Source organism: Macadamia integrifolia, chromosome 8 (assembly GCF_013358625.1).
Source record: "Macadamia integrifolia cultivar HAES 741 chromosome 8, SCU_Mint_v3, whole genome shotgun sequence".
NCBI lineage: Eukaryota > Viridiplantae > Streptophyta > Magnoliopsida > Proteales > Proteaceae > Macadamia > Macadamia integrifolia.
Window position 1 is genome coordinate 30,345,870 of NC_056564.1, and position 8,361 is coordinate 30,354,230.

Sequence of the window (8,361 nt, forward strand, 5' to 3'; positions counted from 1 at the left end):
TTTTTTTTTTTTAATGATTTTTGCTATTCCTCACCATCGACTGTTCTACCATCAATTTAATCCCCGTTCATTTGGCCCTTTGGTGAGAGAAGCGAAAGAGAGAGAGAAAGAGCACCGAACATGTTGGAAATTTTCTACTGCCACTGTCTAGGTTGAGCTCAGTTCTCTTCTTTTTTTTTTTCTGGTTTTTATTGTTCTTCTCTCTCTCTCTCTCTCCCTCCGGGCTTTCTTCTACCTTGGCAGCAGCTGTGGCAGTGGCAATGGCAGCTGCTACGGTAGTGGTAATGGCAACGGCAACGGCTATAAGGATGGGAAATGCCCGAAGCAAGTGAGGGAAAAGAAGAGTGACCGTACAATGTCTAGGCTGGGTAAATTACCTAAGACAACAGGTATCCCAACGATATTGATGTAGTCTATCTAATCCAACAGTCTACATTTGCTAGCACACCTGATTCCAAGGTGTCATGCTAGCTTTCAAGACTTTGTCCCTATATATATATATATATTAGGATTCTTGATTTGTAAAAGAAAGGAAAAAGGTTCATCGAGCCAGGTAAGTTAAGGGGGTGTTTGGTTCGGTAAATCAAATGGTGTATGTATCGGATATGAATGTCAATCTTTTAATAGACATTCTTCTGAATTATGTTTCTTTCTGAAAAATCGTTTGGTTGCCTTAAGGCTAGTACATGTTTCTTGCGGGTTGAGATATTGGTTTTCGTAGAGAACGCCTTTCCGCTTTCTCCTTTTATACTAAGTGGTAAAAATGTTACTCAAATCTGAGTTTAAGTGTTGAGGTAAACTCAGAATTGAAACACATCCTTTGTAATATAGTCATTCATGGGAAGTATGATGCTCACTTATGAGGGTCATCCTAGTGAAACCAAATAACTCCAAAAATTAAGAATTATCATTCTAAAGAATGTCATCCCAAAGATTTACTGAACCAAACACCCTCTAAGTGTTTTTATATCTATTTCTTTCTTCCTCACTTAAATAACATCTGTGTTCTCTAAAATATCATTTTATTACATATTATTGATGTATTCTATCAATGTCGCTTGCTTAAAGAATATATATATAAAAAAAATGTTTGCTTGTTAGAGAATCAATAAAAGTTTAATATTAAAAGTATTTCAAACACTTTATATTATAAAAAATAAAATATTTTATCTTTCTGATCTACTGTTGTAGACCACGTTGCCCCATGTCTCCTTTACTAGAAAACCTTACTCCAAAAAAATAATTGTTAAAAAATTTCATTAATTTATTATTCTTATTATTGTTTTTGAAAAAACCTCACCACCGCACCATGTTCCTCTATGTGGGGCTGTAATCAGATATCTAAATATAAAATTAAACAATGCTTCCTAAAAGCCAACTGGCATGGCCTATCTATATCTTTGAAGAAACGCGCTTTGGAAGTTTATGTTCACAGCTAAGAAAGTTTATGTTCACAGCTAAGAAGAACATGTGACCCAATCAATTGGACTATTCAAATCCATATAAGTCATCCTAACCAAAAAAAAAAAAAAAAAAAATCCATATAAGTCATGCACATCAAGGGCTGTAATTGGCTGTATTAACTCGTTATATTTGCCACGTGTTAAGTTTGTTGAAAATATGATATTACTTTTTTATGTCAACGAAAATAAAATATATTACATTGTATATCAAACTTTAGGAGAGAGTTGTCTAAGCGAGCGATGTAATTAAAAAAAGCACACCAATGAGATACGATTAAATTATCGTATTTTAGAGGGTAATAAGATTATTTCATATGAAAATAAATGAGATAAGAGAAACGTGATAATGTATCCTTCCTTGGCAACTAACATTTTTCCTTAGGCTCCGTTTGTTTGATAGATAAAAAGGGGTGAGAAATTTGTAAAATAGATCCCATATGTTGTAGCTTGAGTTGACAAGAAAAATAAATGGAACGAAATAATGAAATATATAATTTTTAGTGGGGTCCAGCTCTATCAAAAGAGAGGAAAAGAAAAAGAGGTAGAATTCTAATTAGTCCTACCAGAATTCTATGCATCAACATCCTCTGTAACTACTGTACCGGTGAAGTGAGTATTCGGTGATTGGGAACCCTTTGGAGTGTGTGTCTCAATAGACACAAAATAAATTTTTTATGAAGTGAATCCCACATGTTGTTGTTTGCCAATTTTTGTTATTTTTAATAAGTATTTCCCCTCCTTTTTTAAAGGGATATCAACAACAAATTAAAACTTTATAATATTTATAGAAAGAAGTTCTCTAAGTAAGCAATTTTTTTTTGGGTAAAAATTATGCAAGCGAATTTGGGAAGCACACCAATGAAGAATGGCAAAGCATAATAAAAAACAATCAACCTTACGAAATAATTTTTACAAGTACTTCAAAAATATGGGAGCCTGCAGGTTCAAAATATCTATATCATATTCGTCAATACATATTGGTATCACTATATTCGATACTAATATAATATCAATAAAGAGCAATCTAGTACAAAAGACTTGCAATTATAAGGTCTGAAAGGAACAAATGGGAAGATGCTAGTGTACCTTCCACAATCAGCTCAAAGAATCTTTTCCCATATTTCTAACCATACAACCAAATATGACTTCTCTAACGTTTTTGTGACATTGTCCATAAGCAAGAGTAGGGGTGTCAATCGGTCGGTCTGGCTCGATTTCAGTCCAGGTTGAGTCGGTTTTCGATATGAGAAAGTTGAAATCGAAACCGAACCAATAAGGAAATTCCAGTTTCTGTTTGGTTTCGGTTTGTCTTCGGTTTCTTAAATCGATTTGTAACCAGGTTGGTTTTGATTTTTGGTCCAGTTTGGATTCGACTTTCCATACAAATGTATACAAAACTAGGCAAATTTTGATTTTTTAATAAATTTTGGAGTGTTTCGGTTTCTTACCGGTTTGGTTTTAGTTTCGGTCTGGGTTTTGAGCCGGTTTTGATTTGGTTTCGGGTTCATCCGGTTTTGGTGCGGTTAGGTTTGGTTTTGGGATTGCAATACTCCAAACCAAACCAAACCAATAAGGCTTCGATTTAGTTCAGTCCGTGTTGTTATCGGTTTGATCCGACCGATTTTACTGGTTTGATTTAGGAATTGACACCCCTAAGCAAGAGGATGCATGAATGGGCACCTTTGCGTGATTCTATTGTTAAAAATAGCTGAAGTGCTGACCATGAATCCCCCCAAAACAAAAAAAAGAAAAAAAATTACATAAGCACATTTTTAAATTAAGAACAGTCCACCTTTCCAATTAAATAGTGATTATATTACTGATTAATTATATGACAATCTAGCTACTTGCACTTTAGACCAACAAAGTGACCTAATATTGTGGATTATGCTGGCCACCATCTGCAGCCAGCCAGCCAGCCAGCCAGCCAGCCAGCTGGCCAGCTGGATCGCTGTTTAAAAAGTTGGAATAAGCATTCTGCTGATCCAATTGATTTTAGGATTATTCTAACCTGATGGTTGGGTTTTCAGATATGAGTGACCGATTTGAGCTTTTGATTTTCATAATTATCTTAATCAGGATCGATTTTAATAATTTAATCACCAATATAAACATGGAAAAAAAATATTATGTGCCCAGCAGACTGCAAAATGATCTTTCTGCCCTCATGAAATGGAAAAATCTCATTTTTATTGATGTTTCTGTGTACTCTTTTAGCCACTGCATTTTTATGTTAGAATCATCTAACCTGATGGGATAGTGCCTTTTGATTATAGTGTAGGAGGACTCCGCATACCACAATAACATGACGTGGGAGAATGAAATCATCCATATAGAGTCCACATGGTCACAACATAAGATAGAAAAAAAAAAACTCTATATGTGTGAGAAAATATTATTTTAATTTCATGAAAAATATTTCCCAAACAAAATATATGGCCTCCTCAATCTGGTCAGCTAATAGCTTCTAGAACTGGGAAAGATCTTCCAATATGAGTAAACTAGCTAGAACATCTATTGAGATCTAAAGAATATTAATTAATTTAGTCCAACATAGTCCAATGTGGAAAGCTAAAAACATGCCTTTGTATTCTAGTATTTAAATGGGTTTTTTTAAAGATTAACATTAACTACTGGATTGACCATATTTTAAAAGGATTTTTTAAAACTTAACATTAATTACCATACGATCAGGTAAAATATTATAGGTTGATAGAGCGGATAGCGGGTCAAAAGTCTAACAACTCAGTTTTCCTTGTTATGTTTAAAAGGCAAGAAAATAAATGAAAAAGAATAAGAAGAAGAAATTGAAGAGAGATAAGAAGGTCTATAGAGCATTATATTTTCCTTTTCTTGTCATCCAAACATAAGCTTTTGAATTCCTTTTGCCGAGTGTATCTTTGGGCTTGGTTGAGTGTCAAGTAACAATAAAGAGTATTTCAGACCATCAACATATATGGGGGTCCGATGGGAAAACATGACCTTAGATCGATTGTGGGCGAACCCTTCACGTAATCGAAGGAAAACTTTCTCCAGTCTAAGACTAACAATTTTTGGCTAAATAAGTCTAAACTAAATTTTCCTTCAAGTAAGGATGTCAATTTAGAATCAAAATAGAAACAAGTCGTTTAATATTGAATCGAAAATTAAGTTTAGGCTTAGAGTTTTTTCAAACTTGTAAATTTCAATTTCTATTTACCCCCAATCAAATAATAAAAAAATCATGATTACTTAACGCCTTTTGAATTAGGAATTATTTATACTAATAAATGCATAGTAGTTGGTTTGAAACACGCATCAGTGGCATTTGAAGTCATGCTCTTTCTTACCTTGTTTCTGTTTTTGTTTACGTCATTGCTAATTTTGGAAGCAAAATAAATACTGTATATGGTGTTTTGAAGTTTATATGAACAAAATGAGTTAGGTAAAAGGGCAAAGGTTTATATATCACGAGATAATGATAATTCTTGAAAATGATGAAAGGGTAAATGTCATAATATCACGAGATAATGAGAATTCTTGAAAATATCCATCATTATATATATTTTACTTGATTAATCATATCTTTAGAGTTACTTTGGTGAATGTGAGGCTTTTAATTTTAGTCTTCCTACCTAATTTTGATGATGCATTTTAGGTTGTGATCTAAAGTACATGTTGTGCATGTTGCATGCATAATTGATGGTACGTACACTCCCTTTTTACCACCATTTTAAATTTCCATTTGGCAAGAAGATCTCAGGTTGATACTGTGAAGATGATTTTCACGTTCTCTCACATCCTAATTTATGCAGGTTTATGCTAACACACTCTCTCCAATGCAGGTTTATTCGACTCTCTCTAATCAAGGAAACTGTTCCATACACCTTGAATAATGTGGTATAGAAGATTACCTCTACATATGAGAAAATCTCATTCTAGACATTATTTTATAAGCTTATCAAAGTGGCTAATTTTTATTGTGCCAAGATGCTGTTTTCACCCTAAAAAAAAAAAAAGAAAGAAGATGATGTGGCTATTAAAAATATGATAGAAAACACATGGATTGGATTAGGCATATGCCAAATTCCATATTCAAATTCAGTCAAATATCCCGATTTATTGTGCTCCATTAACTACTATGCGCTCTCTCATTGTCACAACTCTCCAAAGTTCTACCCTGTATAAACTTCATTAGGCTATGCTTGGTAATTAAACAAGAAAAGAAAAGAAGAAAAGTACAAAATTTTTACTATTTTCTTAATTTAAGAAATTCTCATTATATTTGGTATGTCTTGAACCAAGATTTTATTTTTTATTTTTTTGGTAATTTATAGTGTCACCTCTGGAGAATGCCAATATTATAGGAACACCTCCTCTCTTTCATCAAATTAGACTTAGACCCCTGTTGTCAATCACTGATACAGAATATACCTTATATATTGATGTCAACTGTTATATTTTTTTTTAAATACCAAAATACCCTTACGAAATTTGAAGTACCTAAAATACCCATCTAATAACTCTCTATCTCCATCTCCATCCCCATCCCCATCCCCATCCCCATCCCCATCCCCATCGCCAACCTATCTTAACTTTCAACACTAATCTCCCTTCGTTTTATCAATTTGAGATTTATTTAAGTAATAGAGACCAGAGAGAGTCGTGAAGATTGTTACGGTCACCGCACTTACATTTCGGTCATCCAGTACTAATAGTCTCTGATTCATGGAGAATGAGTGAATCGTGATCTTCACACGTGTAGGTGATCATCCATGGACCTGGCCGCTGCCACTTGAACCGGCGTGACTGTACATTTATTATTACAGGGAAATTATATCAGGAGATTAAACCCTCTCTCTCTCTCTCTCTCTGCCCCAAGGCCAAGATGAGACTCCAAGAACCCAACATAAAAGAATAATAACAGAGGTTACAGGAGACAAATCCCAAGCACACCTCTCTCTCTCTCTCTCTCTCTCTCTCTCTCTCCCCATATCCTTTAATGGCGGAAAATGTTTGACCGCCACTTATGACTTATCACCCTCTACAATTCCCTCTTCTATTCTTTTCTTTCTTTCATCTTCACCTTCTTCTTCGTCGTCTTCTGCTGCTCCTGCTGGTTTTTTGTTTTCTCTATTCATCATCGCTCTTATCCTGCTCACAGCCATCGCCGGCACCATCATATGAGTCCTCTACCACCCTCACCGCCCCACTTTCTCTGTGACGGCAAGCCGGATCCCGCAATTCAACGTCACCACCTCTAAGGACGCGTATACCCACGACACCAAAAACACTACTGTTACGAGGACAACGGTGACAAGCACCTGTGAAGATCCCTCGTCGACGTCGTCGTTGAAGTCGGATATGAAGAAGGGAGGGATACTGTTGGCGGTACAGTTGGATACGAAGGTGCAGGTGAAGAAGATGAAATTGTTTTAGTCCAAAAGGTACAATATTCATTTCAACTCCTTACATAACAGCATTGATAGTAGAGGGTCTAAGTCTAATATGATGAAAAAGATCGAGTGTTCCTATAATACTAGCATGGTTGACATTGTAATTACTATTTTTTTTTTGAATTTCAAAATTCACAAAGAAAAGCTAAAGTTTTCTTTTGCTTCAGGAAAAAAAAAAAGAAAAAGCCTTCCCCAAGACACAAGAAAAAACGAATAAAAAAAAAAAAAAAAATCTTCTTTCTCTCCTTCTTAATAGCCAAATAGAAATAATCTTTTAATTTTCTTATCATTTTTATTTTCTTTTCTTTCCTTTATTTATTTATTTTTCCTCTTGACTACCAAATACAACCTTAAGTTTAAATTCTGAAATGTGACTAAAAGGTATTAAGATCTAATTAGAGATAAAATTTAGGCTCCACCTTGCCAGGTGCCCAATATTTGGGCCACTTTTGTTGAAAAGTTCTGCGAGTATCTGTCTCAGCCCAAACCAAATATCACCAAACCTAGGTTGGGATTTAACAAACTGGCTCGGTCCATGGGCTGACTAACTCAGGCTTAGCCTGAGAGAGATGAGGTGAGGCAAGCTCAGGTTTGAGAATTTTGGGCTCAAGTTATAATCATTTGTGGGTGGTGGGTATTTTTTTTTTGGTATTTAGGCTCCACCTTGCCAAGTGCCCAATATTTAAATGGGTTTTTAAGATTAACATTAATTAATTACTGTATTGATCATATTTCAAAAGGGCTTTTGTAAACTTAAATGGTTAGGAGAGAGGAAAGGGCAGAGGCGGTAATTACAAAAAGCTTTCTATCTTAAATGTTGGTTAGTGGTATAGAATGGGTAAATAAGCCCGGTTACAATACATTATTGTAAGGGTAATTTACAACGCCACCCCCTGGAGAATGCCAATATTATAGGGACACCCCCTCTCTTTCACCAAATTGGACTCGGACCCCCTGCCGTCAGTCAACATTACAGAATATACCAAGAATGATGATATCAGCAGTTCATATTTTTTTAAAATACCATTTTACCCTTAAAAATAGGGGAGTGCCGAAATTGCCCTTAAAGATTTTATTCCCAAAATTTTTGAAGAAGAAAACCTAACTCACAACCTAACTTTGAGCAGTGAATCAATAAAGTATGGAAACAAGCAGCCCTTAGAGCATGGATTGAACCAGTTGGAGGGGACGAAGAGTACTTTCAATTCTTCAAAAGGCTAGAAGAGCGGAACAGAGAAACATCAGGAAAAAAAAAAGTGAGAAAAATCAGAGAAAGAAAAGAAACTCAGCTCTACTTTCAGCTGAACCGGGACGAAGCACAGAGAAAAAACATAGAAAAAAAAAAAACTTCAGCCGAACCTGGTGGAAAAACAGAGAGAGAGAGAGAGAGAGAGAGAACCTTAGCACGGCAAAACTCGAAAGATTAGGATAAAGAAAACAAACAAACCTTTTTGCTGGCGACC

At 35.1% G+C, this 8,361-nt stretch overlaps 1 pseudogene; it reads left to right on the forward strand.

Moving 5' to 3' along the window:
* Positions 1-6,881, forward strand: part of LOC122086881 — a 15,009-nt pseudogene extending 8,128 nt beyond the window's left edge.
* Positions 6,882-8,361: the final 1,480 nt, after the last annotated feature.